General features: G+C 34.4%; 1 pseudogene across 1 annotated transcript; it reads right to left on the bottom strand.

Moving 5' to 3' along the window:
* Positions 1–2,834: 2,834 nt before the first annotated feature.
* Positions 2,835–7,801, bottom strand: LOC309661212 (coenzyme Q-binding protein COQ10 homolog B, mitochondrial pseudogene; annotated as a pseudogene). Its single transcript has one exon. The product of its transcript is annotated as a coenzyme Q-binding protein COQ10 homolog B, mitochondrial pseudogene (transcript).
* Between the last annotated feature and the right edge of the window lie 214 nt (positions 7,802–8,015).

Raw genomic sequence — 8,015 nt, forward strand, 5'->3', positions numbered from 1 at the left:
TATAAGTTCATTTGTACCTTTTTTTTTTTTTTAGATTCCACATATAAGTGATATCATATGATATTTGTCTTTCTCTGACTTACTTCACTTAGTATGATAATCTCTAGGTCCATCCACGTTGCTGCAAATGGCATTATTTCATTCTTTTTTATGCCTGGGTAATATTCCATTGTATATATATGTACCACATCTTCTTTACCCATTCCTCTATCAATGGACATTAAGGTTGTTTCCATATCTTGGCTATTGTAAATAGCTGCAATGAACATTGGGGTGTATGTATCTTTTTGAAGTATGGTTTTCTCTGTATATATGCCCAGGAGTGGGATCGCTGGATCATATGGTAGTTCTATTTTAAGTATTTTTAAGGAGCCTCCATATTGTTCTCCATAGTGGCTGTACCAATTTACATTCCCACCAACAGTGTAGGAGGGCTCCCTTTTCTCCACACCCTCTCCAGCATTTATAGTTTGTAGACTTTTTGATGATGGCCATTCTGACTGGTGTGAGGTGATACCTCACTGTAGTTTTGATTTGCATTTATGTATTAATTAGTGATGTTGAGCATCTTTCCATGTGCTTTTTGGCTATCTGGATATCTTCTTTGTAGTCCAGTTACGTATTTTATTTCTTCTCACTGTATTCACTCTGTCTTTTATTGTCTCTTTTGCATTTCTCCATCCTTTTTGGATTTTTCTTCTGACCCATCATTTATTTTATTCTTACTTATTCTCTGTCAAGTCTTCTGTTAAGCCAATCAACAATGTTCTCAATTTCTGATATTGTGTTTTCAGTTCCAGGATTTCTATTTCATTCTTTTATTTAAAAAAAAATACAGTAGACCCTTAAACAACATGGTTTGAACTGTGTGGATCCCCTTATACACAGGTTTTTTTCAATGAATACATACTACCGTACTACACAATCCACAGTTGCTTGAACCCATGCATATAGAATTTCAGAAACTGAGGGCCAACTGTAAAGTTATACATGGATTTTTGACATGGGCAGGAGAGTCTGCACCCCTAACCCCCGTGTTGTTCAAGGATCAACTGTAATTTTTAGTTCTAGTGAAACCCTATGGTTTCATCCATGTCAGAAATTTCTACTTCAACTTCATCCCTTCTTTAAGTATATAGCCTTTCAGGTATACCTACCTACACCTAATGTGAGTAAGTTTTATCATGCTTCTACCTCTGATAGGCCTTGGACTCCACATTTTAGATCCCCTTGTTCATGGGCTTCTCAAGATCTCTCCGGCTCTCAGCAATCTCTTCTGCAATTGACAATTCTCCTTGAACAAGCACAGAACAATATCCTCTTAAATCCTGGCCCTGTCATCTTTATTTCTTTGTTAATTTCTTGATGCCTTTGAGCAAAAAACCTCTTTTGCTTGTTCTTCTTTGTTATGATCAACAGGTGGTTTAATATGAGCTACTTAGTGTATTTGTCAGGATTCTCCAGAAAAATAAAAGTAATAGAATATGAAGATATAGACATAGATATAGATACAGATATAAGAGGACATTTATTTTAGGAATTGGCTCATGTGGTTATGGCAAGTTGAAGAAACAAGGAAGTCAGTGGCATATTTCAGTCCAAGCCCAAAGGCCTGAGAAACAGGGGAGCCAATGGTGTAAGTCAAAGAGTGCAAAAGCTTGAGAACCAGGAGCTCTGATATCTGAGAGTAGGAGAAAATGAATGTCTAGCTCAAGAAAAGAGAACAGAAATTTGCCCTTCTTCAGACTTTTTTGTTCTAGTTGGACCCTCAATGGATTAGGTGTTGCCCACCCACACTCAACAGGGTGGAAGTTCTCTACTCAGTCTACTGATTCAAATGCTAATCTCTTCCAGAAACACCATCACAGACACACCCAGAAATAATGTTTTACTGGCTATCTAAGCATACCTAGTCTGTTACTACCAGCACTTGAAAGTCACACTGAATATACTTATTTTGTCTAGTTAGAAGATAGAGGAGGGATGTACCAACAGAAAAAATTTTAAATTGACTTCAGCATTCCAATATTAACAAAGACAGCCCATTTCTTGGTCTTTCTCTTTACTAGGGTAATAGACAATAGATAGATCTTAATAGATAATTAAGATTTCTACCTTTCCATCCCTTTTTTTGGACCTCTATTTTCAGTCAACCCCCAGACCATGCCTTTTCCTCTCAGAAGCAAAAGCAAAACTCACATTCTCTCTATCTCTCTTTTTTTTTAAAACAAATTAACTGTATTGTTACCACTTCAGTCCTTACATTGATGTGTTTACAAAAATATCAGTTTGAAATACATTATTGAAAGTGAGTACACACAATAAATAGAAAATAAGGATGAATGGTGCTTGAGACATATCAAGAAACTTATCTTCATCTATTGCCTACTGTTGTAGATAAAATTTGACACACAATCAGCATTATTGAAATAGCAGTCAAGGTATCTGGGAGAGGGTTGCAGACTATGAGAAAAGTAGCTTAAAACTCTGGACTACTCATCAAAAAAAAAAAAAAAAAAGTCACTTTATCTGGAAGCTAACCTCAGTATAACACTGAATTATCTACTATTAACCATAAGAACAATTTAAAAATAGGAAAAATGCCTGGGAACCTTCATTAACAGTATTTTTAAGTTAAAGTTTTTACTTTAAATATCTGATGATTGCTCAAATATCCTAAGCCATGAGGCAGTCCCTAAAGACAATAAGTTATAAATAGTCTGAATTTAATAACTTAAATGTGATATGGTTAGTATAATACACACTGCATGAGTATCTCAACCAACATCTTTCAGGTGAGGTGATAATTAAAAGGTTTAAATGTACAGTTTCAATTTCTGTTCAGAAGAGTGATGTCAGTATTCTTGCAACAGTGATGACATTCATTATTGTAAATATGCTAATATACATATTACTCTAAATTACACTTGACTGAATTCTATGTACACGTGGTTCCATATTCCAAATGAAAAATTTCAACGGTACAGGTTTATAATCAAAGCTGAGTTTGACAAATGCTTTCTGACTTCTGAAAGCACTTCCTAAAAGTGAATAAACTAGTTATAAGTAGGTGAACATTTCCTTTTTCCCTTTGCACATGATGAACTGCATGAAACATTAATACCCAAGGTATATTCGTTTCTGGACCATACCGCTTACATGCTCTTCTTTCAAAGGCAGTTACCATTTGCTTTACAACTTCATCGAAAACAATGTGGCAAGCTGAGAGTGTAGAAGTGAGTGAAATTCAAAAGAAATTGAACAATCCAAAATACAAATTCTTGGGCAGCCAGGAAGAATTTGGGCTAAAACGCCAAACAGTCTCCAAATGATTTAAGAGCTTCCCATCAGTACAGGATGCTTTACCAAATGTGGTTTCACCAAGGTTAGTACTGATGCATAGTGCTCGAATACAGGTGGAGACCCAATTTCTAATCGTGTTTAGCAGTATCCAGATCTACTTGATATACATCTGACTTTCTGCACCAAGGAACAAAATGATTGTAATCCTCCCTTCCCGATACTACATCATACGTTTCCTGCACAGAATATCCTATAACTCTCCTCTCTGAATATTCTTTTCTTTTGTTTATTAGTGGTGCAGCAGTTCTGAAGAAAGTTCTTGCATATACCTCCTTAGGCAAAACTGAGGTATGTAGTGGAAGATTTCTGCTCATCAGTATCCCACAGGAAGCTAAATACCTGACATTTCCACAGGTCCCAGCGCTGGAGCCAGGGCCCCAGCCACTGCCGCAGGCTTCAGATGGCATCCTGAGACCAACCTTTTTCAGGGCCCCCTGATGATCTGAGCTGCCATGATCATCTTACTGAAAAATTCAAGTTCTCTTGCAGAAGCTCTCAAACACTCTATTGTTACAAAGTCTTTCCCTTGTATTTGAAAGGTAGATGTCCCATTTTTTAAACCATATAAATTGAGACCCTTCCCACTATATGAATTTTGGTGCCATGTGTTAAAATATTTTTTTTTCACCACTCTGCACTTTTTAATTTTTGTTTTCTCTCCCAGGTAGATTATCAGATCTTGGCTGAGAAGATATTGAGCCTTTAATTCTTTATCACCATTTTATCTGTTACCCATGGGCTGAACTGTAGAAGGATCTCAACATAAGCTATCTGGGCTTTCCAATGTATACATTTCTATAAATCCTACTTATAATTACCAACACTATTTTTTCCTTATGTGATAATACTGATTACTGCACAAAAAACTAAGAAAACACATTTTAAAAATAAAATACAGATCTACAACAGTTGTACAGATGAGTTTTCTGGGGAAAACTTCTTTCTATAATCACAAAACAGAAAATCTAGGATCTAATCATATAATTAATTTCATCAAAACAAAAACTCAGTATTTGTTGAATATTCTTTGGAGAGTTCATATTTCCTCAAAATATCACCTATAACCTAATGACTCCTACATATTTATCTCTAGCTCCTGATTCTAACCTCCAGTTTCTAGTTGTATATTGGATATCTATCAGTGCTGTTATCCCGCCTTCTGCTTATCTCTATTTTAGCACTTAACCAGGGAATTATAACTCCATATTGTCCCCCTTTTTCCCCCATAAACTGCTAAATGGCTTATTTATCTCTATCTCCATAGTACTGTGCTCTTGAGTCATATATCTGTATTGTATTAATTAAATTGAATAAATTACCACGTTTAAAAAAATACTTGAGAGAAGATTCTATAATATCCTTTCTTATATACTTTATAACTATTTATAAAATTTACATTATATAGAGAATATACATTTTAATGTATATACATTTAATATACATTTTAATATATATAAATATACATTATTTATTTATTTTTCTGATATTAATTCCTCATACTTCAGCTTTATCATGACTTTTTTCCCCTTGTCTCAATGAGAAGAGAAGAAACATATTCACTGCTTCCATCTGTGTACCATCTCTTCCAGAACAGAAAGATTTATTAAGCATCCTTTCCTCTTCTCTTGTCTTTGACGTCCCTGGTTTTCTTTTATGACTTACTTCCCAAACTTTTAATCACCCCCATTGCCTTTTCTTAGGCATTTTCCAAGGTATTCACATCTCTATATCTGCAGTAAGATATAGGGCCACAAAGAGGAACAAATACACAGGTTGGATAAAGTTAGAGAAAGAGTAAGAAGACTCTGATTTGAGGTTAACTTTAGGGAGACTTACAAAGCTTTACTTACATATCCTGCTCTCATAAATAGATCACTAGTCAAAGATTCCAAAACACACACAAAGAGCCTCCTTTTTCTGTAAACCTACCAGTGAAACCATGCCACTAAAATGCTAGTGGACTTTTCCAGTGGCTCCTTTATTTACTAGTCAAGGTCCACATGTAAGGAAAGGCTTGTGGCTGAGATTATGACATTCAGCACTTGATCAATATTATTTATACATTCTGTGGTGTTCATGGGTGAAGGCACTACATAAATATTGTCATTACTATAAATAAGTTAATATCACAGGAGAAATAAGTGTATTTGCTTGAAGACCCAGTACAAAAATGATAAATGAGGGAAGTTGGTGAGAAAAAGCATTTTTCTTGGCCTGTGGTCAAAAAACAAAGCTTTAAACAATTGCAGAGAACTTTCTCTAGACATGTGCTGGGAAACAAATTTAGCTAAATATAAATCAAAGGAGTTCTCTTTATTGTAATTCAAGGATGCTATAATATAGGAGGCAAGGGAGATTGCCAAAGGAAGAAACAAATATTTCCTTCCCAATAGAGAGATCTTTGTAAAGCATGAGTTTTTCACTTCTATTGTCACAGTTCTTTGATGCACACAGAGAGGCATGCTGTGGCCTACAAAGAGGAGTTATGGAATTCTGGCTAAGAAGTGGTGAGAAGAACACTGTTGTGAAGCAAGCACCACTGAGTTAAAGCTGCAGCTTCACTGTAACCTGTCTGCTCTTGAGTTACTTATTCTGTGCCTCAGTCTTTCCTCTACAAGATGAATCTAGTAATAGTAGGGATCTTAGTGTATTCAGTAGTCAGAACAGTCCTTAGCCCACAGCTAATACTCAGTAAATGTTATCTTTGTCATTAGTTTTACTAGATTTTTTTCCAAAATCCATTCCCATATGGCTTTTCAGTTGATCCTAGCTTATTTTATTTACTCATTACCAGGCACTCACTCTGAACACTTGCTTGAGCTGGTCTGGGAAATTCTAGACATTTCCTTGATCATGGTGGGTTTTTCATTATGCATTTACATATATGTGCTCTTTTCATGTATTTGGTCTGATAAAGTTTCACTTCTTATTTCATATGTAGTTCTAAATTTACTTCTTTTTTTTTTTTTCTTCAAACATGACTAATTTTAAGTACTTTCTGTCTTCTGTTCTCCTAGGTTTTTATTATTAATTTTTTTACAACAATACCTGTTACATTCTTTGAATGACTTCTTCCCTAGCTAAAATGCAAATTCTCTAAAGACAGGGACTATATACTATTCATCATTGGGTCTCCCAGAACCTAACACTTTTCTAAGCACGTAGAAAGCACTCAGTAAGTGTTCAATGCATGAACTGAATATAATACAATATGACAATGCTAAAATATAAAATAATATAAAATATTAGAAATATGGAAAAATAGAAAACTGAGTAATTTAGACTCATAGAATGTAAAATAGAAAAAATTATATATAAGTTATTTTTTAATGCCAAGGAAGATCTCTAAGAAAAGATACTAAAAATCACTTTGATACACTGAAAATGATTACTTTTTTTACCCAATATGATATCAAGCATTTATATTATAACCCAAATTATACACAAATATAAAAATATAGAAGAGAAGTTCCCCAATATACTGACTGCCTATAGGTGATAGAATTAGAGGTGAGTTATATTTTATATTTTTCTGTAGTTCCAAAATTTGTAACAAAAGCTTTTATTATTATTTTAAGTAGAGAATACCCATGTACCTTTTTATCCTTAGATAACGTTATGCAATTAGAAAAGCGTTAGGACCTATTCATGCATTATATTCAGGAATTGTCATTTGGTTAAAACATCATGTGAATAATTAGAGGTTCAATATCTTTTGGGGTTATTTTTTTCAAACCTAAAAAAAGTACGTATATCTCTTTGACTGTCTATATATTATCCTCTCTATGATGTATTTTCTCATATAACAATATATGATGCTCACCCTATACACATATATCTAATGGGGAAGGGGTCTGGGAAGGCAGATACAGCACAAAGTTATCTTGCCATCAGGAAAACAACATAATGCAGAAAGCATATCTTTATAGTCATTACATAGAATTTTTAATCTATAAGGGAAATTGCAAGTTCTAGTCTTTTATGTATATAGATAAAAAGGCTGGAGCTCAGGGAGGGAAGGAGATGTGCACAAAATCCCGGAGCTACTTAGTGGCACAGTTGGAACTCTTTCCACTTGTGCAACATCAGAGAAATACAGAAAAAAGAGGAATTTTAGAAAGCTTTTCCTACAACCACCTAATTTTAAAGAGGGATAATTGAGGACTTAGAGTGATCCAATATTTTCCTCTAGCTCACATTGCCTTCTAGAATTTGGCTGGAATTAGCAGCCAGAACTCCTATATCCCAGTCATTATGTTTTCTTCTGCAAGAAAAAGAAGTTACTTTAGCTCTCATCTACTCCACAGCCATTACCAGCAGTACCAAAGATGAGCCTGACCCGATACCTATACATTATTCAAATATCAATCAAACTCTAATTTTGTTCTTACCGGGGAAGAAGAACAACTATATATCAAGCATACCATCCCATCATTTCTTGATTGGCTTCATCATCTTTCCTTTTTTCAAAAATTCTCTGAGACTCATCCATTGTATTCATTTTCCTGTAAAACAATGATCTATGACAAAACCAAAGAAAGGCTTAAAATTTCAACCTTATATATAGCATTGAGTATATGTATTTTTATGTGTGCATGTGTGTGAGAGGATCTTACATAAGATATTTTCCTAAGATATTGAAAGCTACAAAA

The sequence above is a fragment of the Balaenoptera physalus genome, assembly GCF_965194825.1.
Source record: "Balaenoptera physalus genome assembly, chromosome: 5".
NCBI lineage: Eukaryota > Metazoa > Chordata > Mammalia > Artiodactyla > Balaenopteridae > Balaenoptera > Balaenoptera physalus.